The sequence below is a fragment of the Delphinus delphis genome, chromosome 13 (assembly GCF_949987515.2).
Source record: "Delphinus delphis chromosome 13, mDelDel1.2, whole genome shotgun sequence".
Lineage (NCBI taxonomy): Eukaryota > Metazoa > Chordata > Mammalia > Artiodactyla > Delphinidae > Delphinus > Delphinus delphis.
The window spans coordinates 38,660,510-38,687,896 of record NC_082695.1 but is presented as its reverse complement, the minus strand read 5'-3'; the positions used below and the strand labels follow the sequence as shown (position 1 = coordinate 38,687,896).

General features: G+C 42.6%; 1 long non-coding RNA gene across 3 annotated transcripts in view; it reads left to right on the top strand.

Moving 5' to 3' along the window:
- Positions 1 to 27,387, top strand: part of LOC132436181 (uncharacterized) — a 59,600-nt gene that overhangs the window by 8,829 nt on the left and 23,384 nt on the right. For all 3 annotated transcript variants that reach the window (XR_009521726.1, XR_009521727.1, XR_009521728.1), the window contains one exon: positions 25,693 to 25,832. This is a non-coding gene — a long non-coding RNA (uncharacterized lncRNA). The remainder of the gene's footprint in view (positions 1 to 25,692; positions 25,833 to 27,387) is intronic.

Here is a 27,387-nt window from a genome sequence, read left to right as displayed (position 1 = left end):
ACTCTACTTCTTCTGTAACCATCAAGAGCAAACATCAGTATCATATTTTCTCATATTTCCTTCATCTCTCGCACTGATGCAGGGACTGTAGGCTGGCCGTGATGAAGAGGCCAGAAAAGAATTGTCTCTCTCTTCCTCCCTCCATGTACCAAACCAGGGGTTCACTGAATCCGTATTAGTTCTGGACATAAACCTAAGGAACTCATTCAAGAAAAGCAGCATCCAAACAGCTACTCTTTTGCCTACGGAGCAACTGCCAGGCGCACACAGGGGTCCTGTGGAGACTTCTTTGTAGGTGACCAAACAATGAGCAACAACAGGGCAGAGAATGGGGATTGATGTGGAGGGAAGAGCTGTTCCAGTCCACACCCTCTGAACCTCAAGAAGGAAAATGAGATCTATTAAATCGAGATAGATAGGGAAAGCCCAAGGCAAAGCTACGAAATACGTCAGATTGTCTTTCAAAGGTCTCTTGTTCCCCTACCCAGTGCTGTGTCGCCAACAGGGACAGTCATCAGTTACCTCACATTCAATCCTTCCATTCTTCCCTTTCCCAACAGCCCGCCCCAAACAGGTAGACACCAGGCTGATCTAAGTAAGGCTACTGGGATAACCAGGCCATCAGAGGTGATACACTCTTGTTTCAGCGGAGACTTTGTATGGTATGGTTTCTAAAAGGTGTGACTGGTGGAATTTCAGACTCCTTGGCAGTCTCGTGGGAGAGATTTGGGGGGACAAGTCTCTTGGTAACCTTTAATTCAGGTAGGCCGTCTCTTGCCACCCCTATATGCAAAGTAAGTTTTATCCAATCACGGTTCCAAGCATGGATCCTTTCACTTCAAGGCACTCTCTCTGCTTACTTGACCAATTGTTTTTCAATCTATAACTTAAGTGTTGAGCCCAAAGCATTACGAACCATTGCATTTTTGTGTTGAAACCATCTAAAGATGACAGATATCTCTGCTCTTAGAAAAAGTCCCTGCTTTGACTAACCCATGGGTAGAGAAGGAGAAAATTACTATTTGCTTTTGCTTAGAAATACGAGCCTGTTTGGATCTCTCAAGTTTCCATAAATCTGACAGCTCAAAAAATGAGTTTACTGTAGGAAATAAGGTTTATAAGTATTCAGAGGCAAGATATGAGCTCTGTGCTAGAATTTCAAAACTGGTTAAAATAATGACGGCAGATCCTCAACTGCTGTGAAAACAAACAAGATACAGCTTGCTGAACGGCAAATGAACAATTGGCAGATGTCATATTATTCAAGAATGCTGCCCTGTTACAAGAACTCACTTTTTTTTTTTTAAATAAATTTATTTATTTATTTTTGGCTGTATTGGGTCTTCGTTTCTGTGCGAGGGCTTTCTCTAGTTGTGGCAAGCAGGGGCCACTCTTCATCGCAGTGCGCGGGCCTCTCACTGTCGCGGCCTCTCTTGTTGCGGAGCACAGGCTCCAGACGCGCAGACTCAGTCGTTGTGGCTCATGGGCCCAGTTGCTCCACGACATGTGGGATCTTCCCAGACCAGGGCTCGAACCCGTATCCCCTGCATTGGCAGGCAGATTCTCAACCAATCCGCCACCAGGGAAGCCCAAAAGCTCACTTTTACTTACTTTCTCACCCTTGTGAGAAACCTGAGACCCAGATGATTCCCAAAAGTTCATTTGTAAGTTGCTTCCAAGAAGTTGGAGCAGATTTTCTTATAGAAATAATGTGATAAATGATGGTTAGAGCTCAAAATACCACCCCTCCCTTCATCATTATACAGTATTGTAGACATGAGCATTGTTTTCTAGTATTGTTCACTGCAAGTATATACCATTTAATCTACATTCCTGGTTAATATGAGCAATTGGCTGCCATTCATAACATGTCAGAAGGAAGACACAGCCCCTAGAGATGGACCATATGATGCCTAGATACGAGACACCCCCAACCCTCTGTAAAGGTCCCAAGACGCAGAAACTCTCCTCTAACTGGATTGAGCAGTGAGAACGGTCATGTGCTGATGTAACTGAAGTTCAGAGTCAGTTTAATCCAGGAGCTCCTGCCCCATTTCTCTGCCCCTCCCCCTGTATATGTCTCTCCCATTTGTTGACTTTATCTTGAGGTCACTTCTCTCAGGCGGCAAAAGGACTTCTTCTGGCATCCAGCAGAAGAGGAAGAAAGCCCTGGTCACAGGATTCTAAGCAGGAGTCCTGAAATTCACTTTGATTGGACCCTGTAAGTCATATGCAACCCTGAACCACTGACCTTAGCTGGGGAATGGAATGGGCTGATTGGGTTAAGACGATCAAGAGTTAAGGTTGAGATCATCTCCCCTCAAAGTACACGGGTGATGATGTAAACGAAAATGAAAACGTGCGCCCACTGAGCTGGGGGAAGGGGAGAAATGGATAGATAACCAACAATAGCCACTAAACCAGCTTTCCCTGTTGACCCCAGCCCCTGCCACTGAAGGAACATGTTACATGGCATGGTGGAGCTAAGGAAGCTAGGTTAGCAGGGGCAGGCACACAAGTGTGGAGATCAGAGGAAGGAAATGGACACGTTCTGCTCTGTTCACTCCATCCTAGAGTACCCTCTACCCCCAACCTCCAGGAGCCCCATAGAACCCCACTCTGTCTCAGATCCCTGCTACTAGTCCTTCACCCCACCTTATAACTTTAGGACCTACCACCACCACGAAAAAAGAAAATATCAGTAAAAAATATATCTTTTCCTGCATCATTTAAAAGTGGCTACATGTCTTCCATCTTCCTCTTCATTCCACTTCCTTGTCAAAGGGAAATTCAAGGGCCCTAGGAATTCGACTCATGCTTTCTCCCCTGACAAAGTGGCTCTGGTACCCGCTGACTTCCCAGCATACTTTGAGACGAAACTGTGGTGGCTTTGAATCTACTCTTTAATCGTCTGTCTGTAGTCAATCACTCACTAAACACTGCAAGTTCAACCATGAGGCTGTCTAAAGAAATGTACAAAGAAAGTGGGATTAATACTGCTTTCCCAACTACCTCATATTAATAAAACTACATATATCCAGCTTTTGGCAGGGTACCCTCTTTTTGACTAACAGTGGGCACAGTGTTCATCCCTGAGCCATGAAGCTATAAAATATAATAAACAGGCTTGTGATTAGAAAATAGGCTGGAATTAAATTCACGACAATCAATGAAAACACAGAAGTAAAATAAAGAAAGGGTCAATTACTCAGGCTTCTCAGCAAAATTGCCCCACATAAAGACTGATTTCAATCTCACTCCCACTGTACTCCAAAAATCCCGCTTTCTAAAATGGTGGTTTCCCACTGCAGGACTGGCTCAGAGCCCAGGCCTGTATCTCTAGAGCTTTCCCCAGAGCTCCAAGTAATGCGGCCTTTGCTTGAATGGAAGTGGAAGGCTGGAAATAAATTGTCCCATGAAGTGTTAAATGGAAAAGAGTTAAGCTATTGTATTGCGATAATAATAATTTAGCTGTTTGTAATGGCTCACGGTCATTTGAAATGCTGACTTAATAGAGAGACGGGCACGTGCTATATTTAGAAACTGACCATACCTGCCGTAGGTCCTGAGCAAAGCTGACACCTGCTCTGCAGTCTCAGAGGCGGAATATGCAGTCGCAGAAAAAGACAAGCACCGGAATGGAATTTTCTTTCTGATAATGGCACATAACTTTGGAAAGATTTGGCTTTTATTATATATCATTTTTGAAAATGAGGGTTTTGTTTCCGAATGAAGCAAATATATTCCTCAGAGTAAAAGTAAATTTATTTTTAAGTATTCTCTCTTTTTGACTGATTCCTCTCCCAAATAGTTTCACCTTTTCACTAGCATGATTTTATCCTCTGTAAAGAGAAAATCACTTTTAATTTGGGGTCATGAATACAAAGACAACAATCAGTATAACAATATTGGTTGTTTTGTGTTATTATCGCTCAATTTGGGATGTCATTGCCCCTTCGCTTTATTGCACAAGCTTTTTTTAAAAGGGCGAACTCTCTCTCCTCCATTTGGGTCGCGGTTTCCAGGAATGTTTTCCAAATTATCCACTCCCCTGTGATTTACCCTTCTCAGGGGCCCAGAGTTAAGTCTGGAGGAAAAGGTTAGTTCACTCTCATCACACTGGAGGCTGTTTAAATGGAAAGGAGTTTCGAAACCCTCATTTCTCAACTGTCAGCATTTAAAATATACGGGGCAGTCGCAAATGGACTTAAATGGACATAATCTTTTGGAAAGTAACGTGATAATCAGCTTTAATAGCCAGAGAGTTTATTGTGCAACATTGCAACACTGCTGCCAATGGTGGCAAACTGTAAAGAATTTATATGACCCACAACAAGGAAGTGGTTAAACATGGCACATCCACACAATGGACCATTCTATTGCCATTAAAAACATGTTTTTGAAGAATATTTAGTAAATGGGAAAATGTTCATCTTTATGGCCTAGTCATCTCTGCGGCTAGTGAGATAGGGAAGCCTTTATGTTCTCTTTCGTGCGTGCGTGTGTTTCTCTATTTTACATGTATCTATAATGAGCATGCCTTGTTTTTGAAATAAGAAAAAAAATTCCAGGAATTCAGGAAGGCTGAGGCTGGGCCCTCATCCTGGGTGTGAACTCTGGCTGTCACTGGGTCAGTGGATCAGGGAGCAATATTTATCCAGCGCCTACTTTGTACCAGGCACAGGGATGAATACTGGGGATACAAAAATGACAAAAATGAAATTAAACGATGCCAATCAGACGGAGTGGCTGGGCTGAGGCACTCGGAGTTCACGAGTCTTGATTATGTGAACAAATGTTGATGCTTGGTGTCCCCTTGGTCAACTCTAATTATTGGTACCCTAAGGATAAGAAGCTGGCGTAACAACAACTGTCTTAGTAACTTTTTAAAATGCAAGATACCAGGACTTCCCTGGCAGTCCAGTGGTTAAGACTCCAAGAGCTCACTGTAGGGGCTTCCCTGGTGGCACAGTGGTTGAGAGTCCGCCTGCCAATGCAGGGGACACGGGTTTGTACCCCGGTCGGGGAGCATCCCACATGCCGCGGAGTGGCTGGGCCCGTGAGCCATGGCCACTGAGCCTGCGCGTCCAGAGCCTGTGCTCCATAACGGGAGAGGCCCCAGCAGAAAGGGACCCGCATACCGCAAAAAAAAAAAAAAAAAAAAAAAAAGCCATGTGGTGAAGCAAAAAAAAAACCAAAACTCCAAGATAACAATCATCAGAAAGTCCACCTAATCTAAAATTTCTTTCTCCTATATGCTATTTTTAGGAGAAAAAAAATGATAAGAAAACAAGGTAACATAGGAAGTGAATATTTTTTAAAAAATCAGCTCATCTCCTACCTCCTTTATAATGAATGGGACTGTGCAATAAGAGTTGCCTTTCATATTAATGTAAGATATTGTCTAATTTTTTTCCAGCCAAATTTTATTCTCTTTTTATTTATAGTAACTTGACTAATCCTGCACATCTAAGGAGTGGCCTAAAATGTGTATTTGATTCTAAAGAATACTTTTCCTACATCTTTGTGTTTGGATTCTTTGAAGAGTGGGAATCCTGCTACATATAGAAATGTTTAGTTAACTAGAACCTCTTAACCATTCTGGATAAACGGAAGATTTTGTATTGAGAATTTCAGGTCATCACGAAGAATTCAGCTTGAGATAAAAATAATTTTTGTAATTTATGTCTGCAAGAAGCTTCTGTTTAAATAACTATTGTTGCTTGCAAATAATAGGTTGGATTACAATGGGTGAAAATTTACATAATAATTAGCCAAAAGAATGATAGTCTTATTGATAATAATTTTGTTCAAAAGCAATATATTTTCTTGAAGACATATCATGTTATCAAATACAAATAGAAGTAATGTAATTTTTAAACAGTCCCAGAGAGGAACTAAAAAACTCCAGGCACTGCGGCTCTGTGATCTGGGGTGGAGTATCAACACTCTTAGGTTTCATTTTTCTCATCTGTAGAGTAGAAGTGGCAATGGCTACTTTCTTATTACTTTACAGCAATTATTTAAGGATAAACCATGTAGTAAAAAGTGCCTGTGATTCCTTCGCAGAACGATCTATAATTAGCTGAAACTCAGAAAATCAGGAGTGAGTGCAGATACATGAAGATGCCCCATCATCTCCAAGCCTTTGTCTGGGTACCTCCACCTTTGGTGGTCCCCAAGTGTTTGGGTAACAGGAACAACAAAATAAGCAGTAGGTAAATATTCTCTTTTTTTTGCTTTAACAAAAGTATAATCTAAGGCTGTATAGGTAAATATATATATATATATATATATATATATATAAAGGCTGCCCAAGGTAAATCACAGCGAATATTCATAGAAAGAATAATGAAAGTAGAAAATCACCATCTGGAAAACACCACAATAATAGGTTCAGGGATGAATCATCACTGAAAGCTAAAATTAGTTAGTGAAAGTATGATAAGAAACAAGATTTTTACATAGTCTCAAAGTAGATCCCTGTAATATTTACTAAGGAAAAAACAGTAACTTTATGGTGGGAAAACCTGACAAAGACCACCTTAACTAGGTAATTAAAGTTATCCTTTCTTGTAATGAGGCAGATCTACATCACGTGCCTCCCCACATAGATGCTCTGAAAAGGACCCAGCATCACTCTGGTGGTACACAAAGATTCATGAGGAAATACAAGACGACTCAAATTGAGGGTCATTCTATTAAATAGTTGACCAGTACTTTTCAAAAGTGTCAAAGTTGTGAACAACAAAGAAGGATTGAGAACATGTTCTGGAGTAAAGGAGATTCAGGAGATGCAGACAGCTACTGCAACCTGTGATCCCTCATTGGATCTGAGACCAGAAACAAATGGTGAAAGTTGAATCAGGTCTGTAGATTTGATAAGAGTCATGCATCAGGGCTTCCCTGGTGGCGCAGTGGTTGAGAGTCCGCCTGCCGATGCAGGGGACACGGGTTCGTGCCCCGGTCCGGGAAGATCCCACATGCCGCGGAGCGGCTGGGCCCGTGAGCCATGGCTGCTGAGCCTGCGCGTCCAGAGCCTGTGCTCCGCAACGGGAGAGGCCACAACAGTGAGAGGCCCGCGTACCACAAAAAAAAAAAAAAAAAGTGTGATGCATCAAAGATAATTTTCCAATTTTGATCATTGTATTATGTAAAATGTTAACTTTGGGGGAATCTGGATGAAAGGGATACAGGAATTCATTGTTCTAATTTGGTGTTTTTTTCTTTTTTTTGGTACATCTGGAAAAAAAATGTCAAAGATAGGCAACTAGATAGAAATTTCTTAAAATTGTTTTTATGAGAGTGATACTCAGAGGAAATAAACAGAAATATGACTTGATGGGGACTTTCCTGATGGTCCAGGGGTTAAGACTCCGGGCTTCCATTGCAGGAGGCACAGGTTCCATCCTTGGTCAGGAAACTAAGATCCCGCATGCCATGTGGTGTGGCCAAAAAAAAGAAAAAAGAAAGACGACTTGATATACCATGTCAGGGTGTCTCAAAAGGCCCCTCTTAAGAATTATAGAGGGAGAAAATAATTTGAGAAGTCGTTTTCTTTTTCCCTTTGCCAAATATAGAATCATAGAATCTCAGTACTGGAAGGAACCTTAGGGAGAATATTGATAAGGAAGAAACTAGCCACAACCTTAACATCCAACAATAGGGAAATCATTTATTATGCTTCACACACTCCATGGACTTCTGCAGCCATTAAAAGTTATCCTTATGAGAAATCATGTAGCAAAATGGGAACATGTTTGAACTAAAATTTTATTCCTTTAAAAATCAGGATGCAGAGCTTCCCTGGTGGCGCAGTGGTTGAGAGTCCGCCTGCCGATGCAGGGGACGTGGGTTCGTGCCCCGGTCCGGGAGGATCCCACATGCCGCGGAGCGGCTGGGCCCGTGGGCCATGGACGCTGGGCCTGCGCGTCCGGAGCCTGTGCTCCGCAACGGGAGAGGCCACAGCGGTGAGAGGCCCGCGTACTGAAAAAAAAAAAAAAAATCAGGATGCAAATTATATGCACACTTTCTAAATCCAATACCTGAAGTATACATACATGAAGGAAGGCAAAGGAAATACGCGGTGAATTTTGTTAAGATGGTGGGATTGTGGGGAGAATTTTTTCTTTTCCTATTTTCCAAATTTCCATTTGATGTTTTAAAAAAGAAAAATCAGGGGCTTCCCTGGTGGTGCAGTGGTTAAGAATCTGCCTGCCAACTCAGGGGACACGGGTTCGAACCCTGGTCCGGGAAGATCCCACATGCTGCAGAGCAACTAAGCCCGTGCGCCACAACTACTGAGCCTGCACTGTAGAGCCCGCAAGCCACAACTACTGAGCCCGAATGCCTAGAGCCTGTGCTCCGCAACAAGAGAAGCCACCGCAGTGAGAAACCCGCGCACCACAACGAAGAGTAGCCCCCTCTTGCAGCAACTAGAGAAAGCTCGCATGCAGCAACAAAGACCCAATGCAGCCAAAAATAAATAAGTAAAATAAATTTATTTCAAAAAGAAGAAATAATGAAAGTTCTCCTAACTTGTAGCCAAAATTTATCCTCCTCTATGATAAATTCTAAATCTTCTTTCACACGACTGCCTTGCCTACACCCACTCAGCCATAGATAGTGGAGCCTTTCACACACATGCCAACCTGGCCCAGACACTGGGCCATTCCCATGGGGGCAACCAGCCTTCTTAAGCTCTTCTGCCCTGGATTTGATGCCAGATCTTGTACGTTTAGGAGATGAGTCCTGGGAAAGCCCGTGAGTGCAGCTTTAACATCGCTGAGTTTGCCCCAATTCACTAGGCTTTACCTTGGTTCCCCTTTGTCACTTTCATTCCCCCGTGGGGTTGAAGTTTCACTCGCCGGCTTGGCTGTTACTCTGACATCCTGCCTGGTCCTTGCCAGTGCCCCTCCTCCTCTGGGAGCTGAGCTCTAGTCCCGTGTATTGGTTTGCTAACGTCACTGTCATAAAGCACCACAGGCTGAGTGGCTTAAACAACAGAAATACAGCTCTGGAGGCCAGAGGTCCAAGATCAAGGTGTCGGCAGCGTTGGTTCCTCCTGAGGGCCGTGATGGAGAGCTCTGGTCCAGGCCTCTCTCGCTGGCACCAAATCTCCACCTTTTCTTTTTGTCCTTCACATTGTCTTCCCTCTATATGTTTCTCTGTGTCCAAATTTCCCTCTTCTTAAAAAGATACTAGTCTTTGGATTAGGGTGAGCCCTAATCCAATATGCCCTCATTTGAACTTGATTACGTCTGCGAAGACCTTATTTCCAAATAAGGTCACATCCTGAGGTTCACTGAGGGTTGGACTTTTTTTTTTTAACACATTCTTTTTTTTAATTAATTAATTTTATTTTATTTATTTTTGGCTGTGTTGGGTCTTAGTTGCTTTGTGTGGGCTTCTTCTAGTTGCAGTGAGTGGGGGCTACTCTTCGTTGTGGTGTGTGGGTTTCCCATTGTGGTGGCTTCTCTTGTTGCGGAGCACGCCCTCGAGGCACGTGAGCTTCAGTAGTTGTGGCTCTTGGGCTCTAGAGCACAGGCTCAGTAGCTGTGGCGCACGGGCTTAGTTGCTCTGCAGCACGTGGGATCTTCCTGGACCAGGGCTCAAACCATGAGCCCTGCATTGGCAGGCGGATTCTTAATCACTGCGCCCCCCAGGGAAGCCCCAGGTTGGACTTCTACATAAGAACTTGAGGTAGGGTGGGGAAGAGGACACAGTTCAACCCATAACATCCCAGGCACTGAGGAACTATGGCTCTAAATGAGATTAGACCACCTGAGAGCATCAACATGCCTCTGGCCTGGCACTTTCTAGATACTCTCTGATAGCGATTTTTTTTTTTTTTTTGGCTGCAAGGCTGGTGGGATCTTAGTTTCCCAACCAGGGACCAAATCCATACCCTTGGCAGTGAAAGCTGTCCTAACCACTGGACCACCAGGGAATTCCCCACTGATAATGAAATTTTTATCAGACCCCTTTTTAACAGACTCATGGTCCTTGGCTACAAGGGGTTATTAACCTGGCTCGCGGGTTTTCCCCATGGGTGAGCTACAAGTGTATCTGTGAAACTGTATAACCCAGATTGGGACTTGAACCCACAGTCTTTTAATTGAGATCACACACCTGGCCCCAGGACTTAAGGAAGCTCAGGTTCTTAATGAAGCTCAGGTTTTTTGTTTTTTTTTTGTTTTTTTTTTTTGCGGTACGCGGGCCTTTCACTGTTGTGGCCTCTCCCGTTGCGGAGCACAGGCTCCGGACGCGCAGGCTCAGTGGCCATGGCTCACGGGCCCAGCCGCTCCGCGACATGTGGGATTTTCCCAGACCGGGGCACGAACCCGTGTGCCCTGCATCGGCAGGCAGACTCTCAACCACCGCGCCACCAGGGAAGCCCCAAACCACCCACTTTTTGACCTTTATGGTCAGCCTTGGAACTGTCATGGCGCCTGTGGGTGTGTCATTTAGCTGATGTGTTACAATGAGCAACAGTGAGGCTCGAGGTCTGCCATCTTGGACTTACTTGGTTCTAATCAGTTTATGTCATGTCCTTGGGCTATGTCACTGTTTTAAAGGTTGTGTTCTGCCCCTTTCCCTCCTGTTTCATCTGCCCATTGTAAAGAATCTGTTTGTCTTGTCACATGAATTTTAACATTATATTTGTCAATGAAAAAAAAGGAAGTACTGTTTGATTTTCTATAGTCTCAGTTGTTGAGACTTTTTTTTTTTTTTTTTTTTTTTGCGGTACGCGGACCTCTCACCGCTGTGGCCTCTCCCGTTGCGGAGCACAGGCTCCGGACGCGCAGGCCCAGCCGCTCCGCGGCATGTGGGACTCCCCCGGACCAGGGCATGAACCCGCGTCCCCTGCACCAGCAGGCGGACTCTCAACCACTGCGCCACCAGGGAAGCCCCGAGACTTTTAAATCTTTAAAATTTTTTAAAATTTTAAATCTTTATAAAAATATTTAATTTTTAGGGGCAGCTTCCCTGGTGGCATAGTGGTTAAGAATCCACCTGCCAATGCAGGGGACACAGGTTTGAGCCCTGATCCGGGAAGATCCCACATGCCATGGAGCAACTAAGCCTGTGCACCACAACTATTGATTCTGCGCTCTAGAGCCCGCGTGCGTGCCACAACTACTGAGCCTGTGAGCCACATCTACTGATCCTGCACACGTTCTCTTGCTCCACAAGAGAAGCTACTGCAATGAGAGGCCCGCTCTCTGCAACCAGAGAAAGCCCACCCACAGCAACAAAGACCCAACGCAGCCATAAATAAATTAATTAATAAATAAACAAGCAAATAAATAAAAGAAATCAGGGTCAGATTTTCCATTAAAATATTTGAAAGGATTTTATCTGAATGTTTTATACAAATTTGCTATTTAATATTTTCCCTATTACCTTCTGGCCAAATGGTGTGTAGTAGTTGCTTTAATGCTCTGATCCTCTCCTGCTAAATATTCATCTTTATGCTCTTCCACTTAGTTCCTCTACAAGACACACCAATCTCCTTCCCCACCTCATAAATATGCTTCTTTTGAATGGGCAGAGATTTGATTTCATCACTGTATGTCAGTCTTTGTTTTTTTTGAAAACAGTAATAGTTTCTCTATTTTACCAAAATTAGATCATATTATGTACATCTATTTGTAACTTACTTTGTTTATTTAATATGTTTTCATGTTCTATGTAGATATACAAGGAGTTGTCTCATTTTTTTAATTTTTTTAAAGTTATTTTTTTATGTAAGTATAGTTGATTTACAATGTGTTAATTTCTGCTGTACAGCAAAGTATGTATGTCAGTCTTGAGTCTACAAAGTTCCAATGAGATCACCTTGTTTACCCCTGGTGTTACAATCTCAAGTTTACTTTGCTTGTTACCTATGCCCTGTGTGTTTATACATAGACATCTAAGGCCCTAAGTATTGTTTCTGGCCTCCTTCCCAATTGGTTTCTCATGTGAATCACCAGGCACCTCCCTGCTCCCTTATTCTTTCTGTATTATGCCTATTACTCTTTAGAGTAACTGGATTCACAGGCTTACCTGGGTGCTTTCCTCCCTTCCCTTACTTATTCTCTTTTCCAGCTCCATGGATAAATGATTATTTATCCAGTAAACTCCTGGTTTAATTATTATTTCCCAATTTTTTGAGATGTCCTCCCTCCCAAATCAAAAGTGCATCATTTTCATAACATAACTACCCAGAAATAAGATCCATAAATCCAAATACAATAAAACAAAACCATCTTCATGGCCTGCCACTCAAGTCTCAGACCTTCAAACTTACAAACATCATTCGTAAGATACAAGATAAATAACCAGTTGGGCTCCCAAGTCCTAACTTTTATAGTCTCTTAAAAATGCTTCCTTTCTTTGCTGACAAAGTCATTCGTTCCCACAGGAAGCAGGGTGGTCATTTTGCAAAGTCCTAGGTATAACCTTCAAGCAACCAATCTCTTCCACTCACTTCAGCCAATTCATTATCCTGCTCATTCTTCCTCATAAAGGCTTCTTGGACCTGTCGCATATCTATCTCTACTGTATTGTCCCGTTGGAAACATTGCACTGGTCTCCTTTACAGTTTAGTGTCCACTCTGCTATCAGAGTTAATGCCTGACGCCTCTCAAAAATTGTCAGTAGCTCACATTACTACTACACAGTGAAATTCATCATCTTTGACAATATGGACCCAGCCCTCTTTTCTGGCCGCATCCTCCATTTTGTGCCAATAATCTTGTGCAAAGTGAGCAATTTGCAATTCCCTGAATGTATCATGTGCTTCCATGCTTTGGGGCCTTTTCCCATCCACTAGTTACCTATGATTCCATCTTTCAAAACTCATTCAGGGAACCTTCTCTGATTCTCCTCCTTCCCCACACCCTGCCAAAGTTAATCTCTTCTTCCTCTAGTTCCTCTTTTAGCTCCGCCACTGTATGTCTGTTGTCTGGCAGACAAGGATTACATCATAATCTTTTCTCCATCTTCCCCATACTTGACCCGGAGCCTGGCACATAACAATTGCTTGAATTGTTAAATTTCTCAGAATTTGTGAGCTAGTTGACTTTACTTTGGTTGCTTGAAATTAGCCATAGTGGAAGTATTTACACCATGGAAAACCCTATGGTAGGACAACACTACAATAGGAATTTTTTTTTTTTTTTTTTGGAAGGAGTTGCTTCTTTAACATTTACCAGCACACCACTGATCATACAGGTAATACAAGTAAGTTTTGATTGAGTGCAATCAAAATCAATGATCCCCTGTAGTATCTCCCATACTTAATCCTAGTATCCTCCTCAGAACTAAACAGTTTGGTGTATATCTTCCAGAGCCTTTTTCACATGTTTTATATATTGTAGCACTTGCTGCATTTAAGTCTGCTGGCGCATCGCCACTCAGCCGTGAAGCTTTCTCAGACTTCCCCTGCCGTCGCTGTTGTGACTTTCCTCTCATCTCCTTCCACACCCACTACATCTTTTCTAACTTCTGTGTGCCTTGTGGTAGCAAGATTTTAAGTTGTTTGGAGAAAGGTATCATTAAAGACCTGTATTTTCCACTGAACGGCCAACCCTCATTAAAATGAGTAAGTTCTAGGGATCTAATGTAGAGCCCGGGGACTATAGTTAACAATACTGTATTATATACTTGAAAGTTGCTAAGAGAGCAGATCTTAAGTGTTCTCGCCACATAAAAACGCAGTTATATGAGATGATGGTGTTAACTAACCTTATTGCAGTAATTATTTCGCAATACATATGTGTATCAAATCATCACGTTGAACACCTTAAACTTATACACTGCTATATGTCAAATTAATCTCAATAAAGCTGGAAAAAAATTAAAATAGAATAAAAAGAACAGACCCTCCAGAATGTCAGTGGTTTAATTCTTCGATCCAAAACTTGCTAGGAATCATCCAGTGCTGTCTGAATATAACATTAGATATGAAAGTATGCTAACAATAGGCACTTTGGGGGTTTTTCCTTCATTTTTTTATATAAAGGACAACTTCCTTTTTCTGCACTGCAGTGCCTCAGTTAGGGAATAAAAGACAAGGGATAGTGCTGTGTTTTCATCAGTTAGCATGTCTTTAGTTAGGTAAGCTTTCCGTCTCTTCCTCTGTCACCCTGCCAGCCTGGAGCTGCGCAGTATAAGAAGGAACCTCCTGCTCTCAGCAGAGATTCTCATGCTAAGTAGCCTTTCCCTGTGGATGTGGAGCTGCCATCTGCCTAGTAAATGTACTCTGCTGTGCCCAGCAAAACACTGTGATACAGCTTGAGGGCCAAAGTGGGACCCCCCCGCCTTGGGCTGCACACCCAAATTTCAGATACAGAGAAGAGGTCGTATCCAATAAGTCCAGTGCCACTGAATGTCTTTATAACCCCGGAAGCAGAAAGAGTAAGGTTTCTTCCAGCAACCTCTGCCCCACTCTCTGCAACAGTACAATATAAAATTTAGATATCCGAGGAAAGGTGATAGAGGTCACAAATTTTCGTCCTTATGCATTGTTTTCTTATGCGTTTCTCAAGTGTTAAATGAAAAAGTTAAAGCAAATGGGGATACGCATGGGAGGACTTAGTCCCCTTGATTCCAATATGAGAAAAGCAGTTAAATCTTCCCTAGAGATGAGAAATCACAGCTATGACTACCCTGTACCATCAGTCATGTAAGAGTCGTTTGGAAAAACTAGGAGATGCTGTTCTCCTTTGAAGGAGAAATGAGTCCTACATCTTTTTAAAAGTCTTCTTACATTTCAAGTGTCATCCTTCACTTCTGTTCAAATAAGTTAGGAGGGTTCATTCCCTTGCATTCAAAACTTAGTTGTAACAACTTAGGGTAATTATACTACAAGGCTCACTTCTGATGGATTCCAGGAAATGGGAAGCAAGTTGTTTCTAGAGGACGGGGCCCCAAGATCTCACTATGGCCAGGGGCCCCCGAACTTGTGCATTACCAACACCAGGGCTGACTCATCAGCAGAGTAGGCCCAAGAAACTTCAGGCAGGATTCCTGGCAGACCCCAGCCCTGGGAACCATGTTCTTTTTCTTTCCCCAAAAAAGTAGAGGCAACCTCTTTACTAATTTCAGAAAGCATTTTGGGCTTAAAACTTTTAGAGTGGTCAGCTTCAGTATCTTCCAGAGCTGGCTCTACTCTGTGGATGGATCTTACACTGGTGCCTGGGCTTTTCTCTCTGCTCAGAATCACTTACTCCATCACTGAGATGCAGTTCCCCAAATCTTCCAGGCCTTGTCAAATTCCCATGACTTCAGCCGTGCGGCTCTCTTTACCTGAAATATACTCCCCTGGAACACCACCATGATCAGGCCATATTATGGTTTTTTTGTCTTATGCTCTACCTTGTCCCATACACCACGAGCAGCTTGAGCTCAAGCAACAGAACTCACTCGTATTTGTTTACACAAAGGCCACCAGAGTGCCAAGCATACAGTGGATGCTCAATAAATGCCAACAGAACAAATCAGTGAGTCTAAGTGAAGGCTATCATGATGTCCCTTGTACTGGTCTTTCAACTTTTATGTAGGCTTGAAATTTTTCAAGAAAAAAAGGTTGAGGAAAAAAGATGAATTCAAAGGGGTGAGGGTGGGGTCACTAAATTTCTGAGTCACGGTGCCTAGGGCATTAAGTTTGACAAATTTAGTTCTTCCTAAAGAGCAGCAGTCTTCCAGGATCTAAAAGCCTCTGAAACGTTCAAAGGTGGTTCTGTCTGGTGTGAGTGTGCATTGGAGTGGGCGGCAGAGGGATGGGCAGCAGCCACTGGGCAGGGGCATGATTATGGAGTAAAATATCCCAGCTTCCATCAGGGGAGGGGCCCCTCCCCAGTCTGGGGTCTGTCCAAGGAAGGCTTGAATAAGGACATTGTAAGTGGAGCAAAAATCTGAGATGCAGAACTCCAACCACTCCATCCCAAGGACCAACCTCTCTATACACTGCCACAGGTGCAGCAAGACCCGCCCCTGGGAAGTGGCCAACTTGCCTGGCTCCACAGGTCTCCACCTCAGAGATCACCTTCTCAGGTTCAGAGCCCTCAGCTACCAGGCTGTGCCTACTAATCTTAGTAAGTCAAGGTCACCTACAGCCTTAATCTGGCCATTCCACTACCACAACCCTGATTCTCCACTTCAGAGACTGGGAGCACTTGTATTGTTTATCTCTTGAGAAATTAAGAATTCACAGTATCAAAAAAAAAAAAAAGAATTCACAGTATATCTTTGCTCACATCTTAGAAATTTTCAGCCCCAAACTCAATCTCCTCTTCTCTTTTACTTAATGTCAAATGGTGACATTGTCCTGGTGACCTGGCCTTCACAACATCCCTGAGCCCTTCTGAATATAGCTCCCTCTTCTAGTAGTGAGCTCTCTGGTCGATGTCGGCAGTAGCCACAGAAGAACACTTGAGAAATCAAAACACTTTCCCTGAGAACTCTTTCCTAGTGAAATGATTAGCTATCATCTATTGAGCTCTAATAGCCTTACCTCTGCTAAGCACTAATAATAATAGTATTAGATATGTATTGAGCACTTACTATGTGCCAAGGACCAGTTAGTGCTACCTTAATTTTCTCATTGAATTCTAACATAGGTCCTTTCTGGTGAGTGTTATTTCTATCCTACACATAAGAAAACTGAGACATAAGGAAGTCAGTAAGTCACAGAACCAGAATTTGAAGCTGGTCGTTATTTCTAAAATCTGTGCCCTTCATACATTATGCTAAAGTGTCTTTTCCTAAGTAACTTATTTTGAAGTGGAATAAGTAACTTTAGTTCTAAAAGTGTTGAGAGAATTCCCTGGCAGTCCAGTGGTTAGGACTCGGTGCTTTCTCACTTTCACTGCTGTCACCCAGGTTCAATCCTTGGTCGGCGGGGAACTAAGATCCCACATGCCACACAGCACAGCCAAGACACAAAACAAGCAAACAAACAAAAACAGTTTACCTCTAAGGCTCTGGGCATAAGAATGTCTGAGGGGATGTCAATAATGACTTTAGAATTAACATACAGAAACAATAAAATACTTTGGAATAAATTTAACTAAGGAGGTGAAAGACCTCTAAAAACTACAAGAAATTGATGAAAGAAATCAAAGACAAATAAATGAAAAGGTATCCCCTGTTCATGAACTGGAAGAATTAATATGGTTAAAATGTCAATACTACCAAAAGCCCTTTACAGATTCAATGCAATATCTATTAATATTCCAAAGGCATTTTTTACAGGGGTAGAAAAAACACTCCTAAACTTTCTATGGAACCATGAAAGACTCTGAATAGCCAAAGAAATCTTGATAAAGAAGAGCAGAGCAGGAAACACCACATCTCCTGATTTCAAGCTATACTATAAAGGTATAATCATCAAAACAGTATGGTACTCACATAAAACAAAGACAAATGGAACAGAATCATGAGCCCAGAAACAAACCCAAGCATACACAGTCAACTAATATTTGACAAGGGAGTCAAGAATACTCAATGGAGAGAAGACAGTTTTTTTCAATGAATTGTGCTGAGATAAGTGAATATTCACAGGTAAAAAAATAAAACTGAACCCATATCTTACACCACTCACAAAAATTAACTCAAAATAGATTAAAGACTTAGGTGTTAGACTTCAAATCATGTAATTCCTAGAAGAAAACATAGGAATAAAGCTCCTTTACATGGGTGTTGGTAATCATTTTTTGATATGACACCTAAAGCACAATCAACAAAATAAACAATAAATAAGTGGTACTACATCAAACTAAAAAGCTTCTGCACAGCAAAAGAAACCATCAACAAAGTGAAACAAAAACCTATGGAATGGGGAAAAATTGCAAGCCATCTATCAGATAAGAGGCTAATATCCAAAATCTCATACAACTCAGTAGCAAAAAAAAAAGATGAATGACCCAATTTTAAAAATGGGCAAAAGGACCTGAATAGACGTTTCTCCAAAGAAGATATACAAAAGGCCAGTAGATCCATGAGAAGATGCTCAACACCACTAGTCATTAAGAAAATGCAAATTAAAACCACAATGAGATATCACCTCACACCTGTTAGAATGGCCATCATCAAAGGACAAAAGATAATAAATGCTGGTGTGGATGTGGAGAAAAGGGAACACTTGTGCACTGCTGGTGGGATTGTAAGTTGGTGTAGTCACTATGGAAAACAGTGTGGAGGATCCTCAAGAAATTAAAAATAGAACAACCATATAATCCAGCAATTCCACTTTGGGAATATATCCAAAGGAAACAAAAATACCAACTTGAAAATATATCTGTACCCCCATGTTCATTGCAGCGTTATTTATAATAGCCAAGACATGGAAACAACCTAAATGCCCATCAGTGGATGAATGGATAAAAGAGTTGGATATATAATAGGAAATCCTATCATTTACAAAGAACTGTGCCAATTTACACTCTTATGAGAAGTATATGAGAGTTCCAGTTGCTCCGCATCCTCACCAACACTTGATATTATCAGTCACTTTAACTTTTGTCATTCTGGTAGGTGTGTAGGAGTATATTACTGTGGTTTTAATTTGTATATCCCTTATGATTAATGACGTTGGATACTTTATTATATGTTCATTGGACATTTGAATATCATCTTTTAGACATGTACCCATTCAAGTCTTTTGCTCATTTTTTATTGGGTTGTCTTTTTCCTATTAATTTGTAGGAACTCTTCAATATTCTGGATATAAGTCCTTTGTCAGACACTTTTATTGCAAATATCTTTTCCCAAGAATGTCTGCATCTTGCCTTCTCACTCTCTATATATTATGTCTAGGTTGAATTTTTAGAAAATCATTATATGGAGAAAAGATAGCACAAATGACCTCAAAACACCATTTTAGATCTTTTGATTTGTGGAAATATATGTGACTCTTTTCTTCTTATTTTCACTTCTTAATATTTTCCTAAACTTTTATTTCTCATTATAAATAATAACATTTCTATTTTAAAGCTAATGATATTAGACTCTAATGATGAAATCATGAAATGCTAATGATGACGATAAAGATAAAATAGAAAGAAAAAAAAATCCAGGAAACAAATTTGATTTTATCATTTGAAATGAAGAAGGAGTTTCTCTTCTTATTATTAGAAAACAAAAATTTAAATAGAGGAGTCCTAAAGTCTACTGGAAAGCCCTCAGGAGATAACACTGTGAATGGAAGAGAGAGTCTCCAAGGCAAAGCAATACTTGTCTAAGCTCCTCAGTTTCCTCCATTTTCCTTGGGTCATCACTCACCTGCCACGACATCCAGATGCTTCAGCAAGCCCAGGAGTCACTGTTTCCTTCTTGGGACCAATAGGACTAAAGCCGGTGGCGGATAGATAGAGGGGCAGGTTGGTGGCTGAGAGTCCTCCTGGTCAAACTTGAAACAGCCAGTCAGTACACTGGATGAACCTATTACTTATCTTGATGTATTAGAGCTTTTGGTTGAACATGAGACCATGAGTTTGAAAGAATTTAAAGCAACATCTACTTTAAGTTTTCTTTCCTTAGAAGATCCAATTTTTGAGGAGGAAACCAGTGGAAATGAGAACTATTTGGATGTGTGGTGAGAAGGTGTTCCTTTAGAATTGGTTTTTAATCATGCTAATCTCACCCATTTGTGCTTGGACACAAGGCAGAGCTTCCTTCCTTTGCCATTCCTAAAGGGCATTTTTATTTCTTCTTTTGAATGGAGTTGTTTTATGGGGATACAATTACTTTCCTACATTACTTCATAAGTCTGAGAAATACACTTGTCCTAGAAAGTCTTTTTTTTTAAAATATGACATGGAAACTGGAATATTTGGAACATAGAATATTTTGAAACTGCTACTGACTGCTAAGAAACATAGCAATTCTATTTTGTTCTATTCCCCACCCCGCACCTTAAACACTCAAAGAGGCTCATGGATTTCCTTATTTAATATTTCCCAACCATCTAAATCTACAGTTTCCAACTGTAAAACAGGGAGCAAGAGACAACATGGGACAATGGATGAAGATTCTTAAGTCTACCTTCCTTGTGCATCTATGATCACAGTAATACCTTTCTTTAAATTTCCATGTTCAAAGGAGTAAAGCAAAGTTTGATATTTGTCCCCCAAATGTGTTAACTCCTCTTTGAAAGTATTCATTTTGGAATCTGGAAAGTGTTTGAGAAAGATGCAGGGTTCTGGGCAGCTCAAAGGGGTCGCACACATCATTGAGCATCCTGTCTGGCTCAATTAACAGGATGAAACCCCTCCCAGTAGCACCGTACAGGTGTTTCAGGGATACACAACCTGCGCCTGCACCTGGACCTTGTCTTGGGTGCCCCGCTCAGCCTAGGAAGTGCCACCCTCCCCCTCACGTTCCCAGGGCAACGAGCAGCTCCCCCACCCCTTTCCTCTGTTTTCCCCTCCAGCCTGACCAAACCCTTCCTTCCTACCTAAATATTCACAAAGCACCAGCACAGACTTCGGAAGCTGGGAAGTCACATGACCACAGTGCCTTTGCCACCCTTTTATATTTCTTACTGAAGTCCACGCTGAACTTTATTTTGTTTTTGTTTGTTTTGAATTAGTTTTGTTTTTTGCTCTGTCTCTAACTGTGACAGTATCTAATCTTGTCAATGATCCGGCTCAGTCAGGGTGTGAAACCGTCTTCTTTGTGAATTAAACTAGGTATTCCTAAATGTCCTACACTTTCAAAGTGATGTGAATGCTGTTAGCAATTAAGCTAAGCAGTCTGTCTCTCAGGTTTTCCTTTACAACATTATCACCAAGACATTTGTCAAACTACAGTTACCTAGAGGGATGACAATAAATATGTTTTCGAGTGAAAAAAAGCACACTGGATTCCCAAACCCATCTGAAAGAGTGTTTCTCCCTATGGGACCTGCTCTACCTTCCCAGGCAGCTAAAGCTCCACTCAAACTGCGCTGCTCAGAAAACCAGTGGCGCGAGGGTTTACATTCCCCTTACGACTCTGTCTTCTTTTAGGGACTGACTGTAGCATCAACAACAACAAGAGTAATTCCTGGAGTCTCTAGTTCTCTCAAGACCTAATTTTCCCTCCCCTTCTTTTTAACTTATGTTTTACTCTGCAGAAACACAAGCCAAACAGACTTAAAAATCGGCCATCGAGAAGCACAAGTCCCCAGCTCTCCCTACCTTCTGATTCTCCAGACATCCGTCCCTGGAGATTCCTTCCCAGCCAGGAGGCAGAGAAAGTCACCCCTCTTCTCTGGAACACCCCAGGGTTCTTTTTCTTTTGTGGCGAAGCACAAAATGACATTTAGGCAATCCCACTTCCATCACTGAGATGGCTATACGAGATGGCTATATAAGGGGCTGTTTTCCTGCCCTTGACCTTCCTTCCCACTGAAGTGATTTCTGACAGGTGTGCGGATCTGGAGAGGGGCTGGGTTAGAACTGCTAGCGCTTCAGACCCTGTGGGAGGAATCTCCAGCTGAGGGAAGGGCTACTCCTGATTCGTCATACCATCCCGCATTGGCTTGTGTGTCATCCGGCAGGCATGGTGCCAGATTCTGTTTCCTAACACTGTCAGTGGGTGGCAGGTAGGGGAGGTGAATGCGATGAGATAGGTTTTTATTTGGGTCAACTCCAATAAAATTAATTAAGGGCAAGTGAGGCACTGGAGCGTGGTTTCAGAAGGAAATATCCTGCTAGGATCACCATTTTCTGTTTTCAATTCATCAAAGGAACTATAAAATCCTTGAGCTTTTGAGCTCCCCAGAAGATTCTAACCGGCAGCCAGAGTTGAGAACCACTGGTCCACACCTAGCATTCTATTTATTAATCATTCTACTTATTAATAAGGCTTTGAAAGATATTTGATGAAAGAGCATCAAGGAAGTCCACAATGCTTTGGGTGTATTCAAATAGGTACTTTCTGGAAACTTACTCCCAATCCTAGAACCAGTATGTCAGAGAAGCAGCCATCCCTGGCAAGACACAGGGCACCCATCACCTCCCTCCTTCCTACGAACATGTTCTTACAGATGAGCTCTGCTGCAAGTGAACTTGGAGCCCAAATGGAGGAAAGATGCCTCAGAAGAACCCTAAGCCATAGGGGTACGGAGGGGCACAGGGCATTTGCCTCCTGGACCAGGGAGTTGATTATTATGGGATGGTTCTGACCTACAACCTATATACAGAGAACCCATCCCAGAATAATTGGATGCCCTATCATTTATTAAATAAAATATTGGAGCCATATCATTTTCCTTTCCCAGGCTGCCTTGTGGATAGAAATTCAAATGCAGGGAAACAAGCCTCAGAATTTCTCTCCCATTTTCTTTGGCACTCCAAGGGATTGATACTATGTTAATATGTTCATGTGTGTGTGTGTGTGTGTGTGTGTGTGTGTATTTCCCCTGAGCTTAATGACAAAAGTCCAGCTACCTCTGAGATCTTCTTTAGACCCCAGGGTAGCCAGGTACCACTTATCTTGTAGGGAGAATGAGCCACCCATCACAGGAAGCCACACGCCCTCTCCATGGTTCTCTGCTGAAAGCAGGTCCCCCAGACACCCAGAGCTCTCTAGACTGGTGACCCCGGGGGTGATGCCAGTCATCTCCAGTGTGTCCATGGCAGGCAGGAAACTCTGCAGGAATCTGGTCTCCTCACTACCAGGTTTGGCTGTCTCGCCTGCCATGTTTTTATTGTTTAGATACAGTAAAGGTTTTCTTTCATTCACTCATGTAAATCAAGGGGCCCCAAATGTTCCAGATAACTTTAGATAAAACAAGTGTGGGGCTTCCCTGGTGGCGCAGTGGTTGAGAGTCCGCCTGCCGATGCAGGGGACACGGGCTCGTGCCCCGGTCCGGGAACATCCCACATGCCGCGGAGCGGCTGGGCCCGTGAGCCATGGCCTCTGAGCCTGCGCGTCCAGAGCCTGTGCTCCGCAACGGGAGAGGCCACAACAGTGAGAGGCCCGCGTATGGCAAAAAAAAATAATAATAATAATATAAAAAACAAGTGTGGCAACAGTTCATACAAAGTAAGCCATAGCATCGTGTAGGAAATGCTCCCTCAGAACACTGTGCATGTCAGACATCTGGGGAGATGCCCAATACATGTATAAAGCAGGTGCCTGCACGCAAATACTGCTAAACATCAGGTAACACCAGCCTGGGACCTTTTAATCCTCATTGTAAATAGAAACCATTGAAAATATACACCTGAGGAAAAATCAACTTGATTTATAATGTCAATCCCAGATGTGTATTTAGAAGTATAACAAAGGAGCCAACCATATTCGTTTACTTAAAAAGTGCTCAAACTCTACTTTTGTAAAAATGTCTTTTAAAATTTTTTTTATTTTTTTAAAAAAATTTCCTTTTATTTATTTATTTATTTAGGCTGTGTTGGGTCTTAGTTGTAGCACACGGGATCTTTCGTTGCGGTGTGCAGGCTTAATTGCCTCATGCGGGATTAGTTTCCCTGCGGCATGTGGGATCTTAGTTCCCCAACCAGGGATTGAACTGGTGTCCTCTGCATTCGAAGCCGGATTCTTAACCACTGGACCACCAGGGAAGTCCCAAAATGTCTCTTTTTTTAAAAAATTTTATTGAAGTATAGTTGATTTACAATGTTGTGTTTAATTTTTGCTGTAGAGCAAAGTGACTCAGTTATACATACATATATTCTTTTTCATATTCTTTTCATATTATGGTTTATCATAGGATATTGAATATAGTTCCCTATGCTATTCAGTAGAAAAGCATCTTTTTAATATGACCAAATACATAATAAAACTGACAACTAATCTATGGCTCAGGTCCACATGAATGAACACGTATTTATTTATTATTAAAATTTATTTATTTATTTATTTTGGCTGTGTTGGATCTTCGTTAGTTGCAGCGAGCAAGGGCTGCTCTTCGTTGCGGTGCGCGGTCTTCTCATTGCGGCTGCTTCTCTTGCTGCGGAGCACGGGCTCTAGGACTCAGGCTTTAGTAGCTGTGGCTCGTGGGCTCAGGAATTGTGGCTCGTGGGCTCTAGAGCACAGGCTCAGTAATAGTGGCGCACGGGCTTAGCTGCTCTGCAGCATGTGGGATCTTCCCGGACCAGGGCTCGAACCCGTGTACCCTGCACTGGCAGGAGGATTCTTAACCACTGCGCCACCAGGGAAGTCCCTGAATGAACACTTTAAATGCAGGTTAGTGTAGTCACGACATTATATTATTTCCTTTCCTATCTGGGCCATGCCCATCTCATCTAATTCTATTATATAATTTTGGATATATATTTATCGAGGACCTACATAGGCAATACTTTTATATCTTGAAAACAGTTTAAGGAGTATCTAACTTAACCCCATTTGAGGACACTGAGGACCAGAGAAATGCCTGTGTGCCCATGTCCCCATATACGCCTCAGCTGCCCATGGGTTTTGCTGCTCTTCCTGATTAGGGGGCGACAGGAAGGAGGGGCAGAGCTGCTCAGGCCTGAGTTAAAATCCCGCTCTACAGCTCAGCATTGCCGTGTAAACCGCCTAACCACTTGGAGTCTTGGATCCCTTCATCTGTAAAATGGAGATGGGAAAGCCTGCGTTTCAGGGTTGTTACGAGGCTTAAGTAAGATCATGTAAAGTGCTTGACACGTAGTCAGTGCTGATAGTAAGTACTCAAGAAATCCAAGATCCTTACTTTCTTCCTCTAGTTTATTCTTTTATTCTTTGGGTTTTTTACTCAATGGTTTTTAAACGCCTCATAAATACTTTTTTGATATGCTAAGAAATCTTAATAAAAATAACAAATGCCGGGGTAGCTCAGCTGGTAGAGCATCAGACTTTTTTTTTAATTTATTTTTGGCTGCGTTGGGTCTTTGTTGCTGCGCGAGGGCTTTCTCTAGTTGCGGCGAGCAGGGGCTACTCTTCGTTGCGGTGCGCGGGCTTCTCATTGCGGTGGCTTCCCTCATTGTGGAACACGGGCTCTAGGTGCACGGGCTTCAGTAGTTGCGGCACGCGGGCTCAGTAGTTGTGGCTCACGGGCTCTAGAGCACAGGCTCAGTAGTTGTGGCACACGAGCTTAGTTGCTCCGCAGCATGTAGGATCTTCCTGGGCCAGGGATCGAACCCGTGTTCCCTGCATTGGCAGGCAGAGGATTCTCAACCACTGCACCACCGGGGAAGCCCGAGCATCAGACTTTTAATCTGAGGGCTCAGGGTTCAAGTCCCTGTCCAGGTACAAAATAAATAAGTAAAATTAAATTTTTTTAAAAAAATAATGAAATAAGGAAACCAAGCTTCGCCTTATTATGAAATGTGGTGTTTGAAAAATTACTTGGAACTGGGAGTTCGAGCCGTATTTTACCCACACAACAATGAGCACCCTCATCCATGGAGGGGTAGGACACTCAGTGTTCAAACCCATTGTCATCCAGGTGGGAACCTGTCAAGTGCTGACAGCAAGTGCTGGCCATGAAGGTACTGGGTGAGAGCAATGCCCCTCTGTCATTGCTCCCTACGGCCACTCCCCCAAAACCAAGAGAAGGCTTGCTCCTTCCACCTCCCTGGATGAAGGCCCCACTGCTGCTTATTCTGTGAGTGTTCTTAGGGTAACACCAGAATGAGGAGTACCTGCTTTCACTTTGGGGACGTGTCTCTTCATGAGGCATACTCTTCACGCTGGGCCTGAGCCACTGCATTACCTCTTCCCATGACACAGGGGAGCACCTGGAACGAGAGCAAAGATCTCAACAGAGCAAGAGCCAGTGAGGGAAAGGCCGTCAAGCCAGGCTCACGGAAGGGGGCACCGCCGATGGAAAGTTAAACAAGGACCCCAAAAGTCACCTCGAGCTGGGACAGGTGAGTGGTGATCACCAAAACCAGATTTCTTGAACTTATTTACAAAACAGAAACAAACTCACAGACTTAGATAAGGAACTTATGGTTACCAGGGGGGAAGGGTAGTGGGGAGGGATAGTTAGGGAGTTTGGGACTGACATGTACACATGGCTATATTTTAAATGGATAACCAACAAGGACCTACTGCATAGCACAGGGAACCCTGCTTAATATTATGTAACAACCTAAATGGAAAAAGGATTGGAAAAAGAATAGATACATGTATATGTGTAACTGTACACTTGAAACTAATACAGCATTATTAATCAACTATACGCCAGTATAAAATAAAAAGTTAAAAAAAAAAAAGAAAAAACAAGAACCAGATTTCTGCTTGAAATTTCACAGAAACATGAGGCAACTGTAAGCAGTACCCGAATAATGAGCAGAGGGGCTAGAGAGTAAAAATAAGATTAATCAATCTATAATACTTAGACAAAATTTTAATAATATCTTCAGAAAATACCCTTGCTCCAGGCTCCTTGAAATGTTTAACACAAATATATCTCCCCGCAAATCTAAATTGTCTGGAAAAAAAACGTTTTTCATTTTGCCACTCTGGTTCCACATCTTATTTTTCACAGCCTTTTTGTGCCCTATTTTGAACGTGTTTGTTAAACCACCCTCTTTATATATAATCAGTGCATTGCAATGGGTTTTGATTGTTGTCATTTTTAATTTTCAAAACTCATATAGCTCATTGGTTTATCATTGTAATGTCTTTTATTGAAAAAACATCAAAATTAAACAAGCAACCACTAAGGCTTTGCTCTTGAGCAAACATGCCTTCCAAGAAATCAGATGAATTATCCACATTGTCCTTATTCTGTCAGCTGAAATTCATTTTTCTAGCTAAAAATTATTTGAATTTACACACATATACATGTCTGCCTTTTAAACAGAACCAGACATTTAAAAGTCTTTTAGATATTTAAAAGCTTAAGAAATGCGGGCTTCCCTGGTGGCACAGTGGTTGAGAGTCCGCCTGCCGATGCAGGGGACACGGGTTCGTGCCCTGGTCCGGGAGGATCCCACATGCCGCGGAGCGGCTGGGCCCGTGAGCCATGGCCGCTGAGCCTGCGCGTCCGGAGCCTGTGCTCCGCAACAGTGAGAGGCCCGTGTACCGCAAAATAAATAAATAAATAAATAAATAAAAGCTTAAGAAATGCCATCCAAAAGAAGGCACTGCGGATGAAGAAAAGGACTCTGAGGAATGGGAAAGAAGCCTGAAGGACTAGAGTAATCATGCTGACGTGTTATCCCAGGGTGGAGAGCAGACGGGCTTCAGCAGGAGCACCACCATCAAGCCGAAGGCTCTCCATCACCCGGGGCTACTCAGGCCACGCCCTCTAAACTCGTCTTTGGTACCCCTCTCGATCACGACCCTGGCTTTCCTTCACAGGTTAACCTGAGCGCTTACCAAGTGCAGGAAGCTGACCAGATGCCCTTGAAGTCCTTTCAGCCTCAGAAAGCCCTGGTACAGACAGGAGGTGGTGGGAGCTCTCCCGACAGTCTT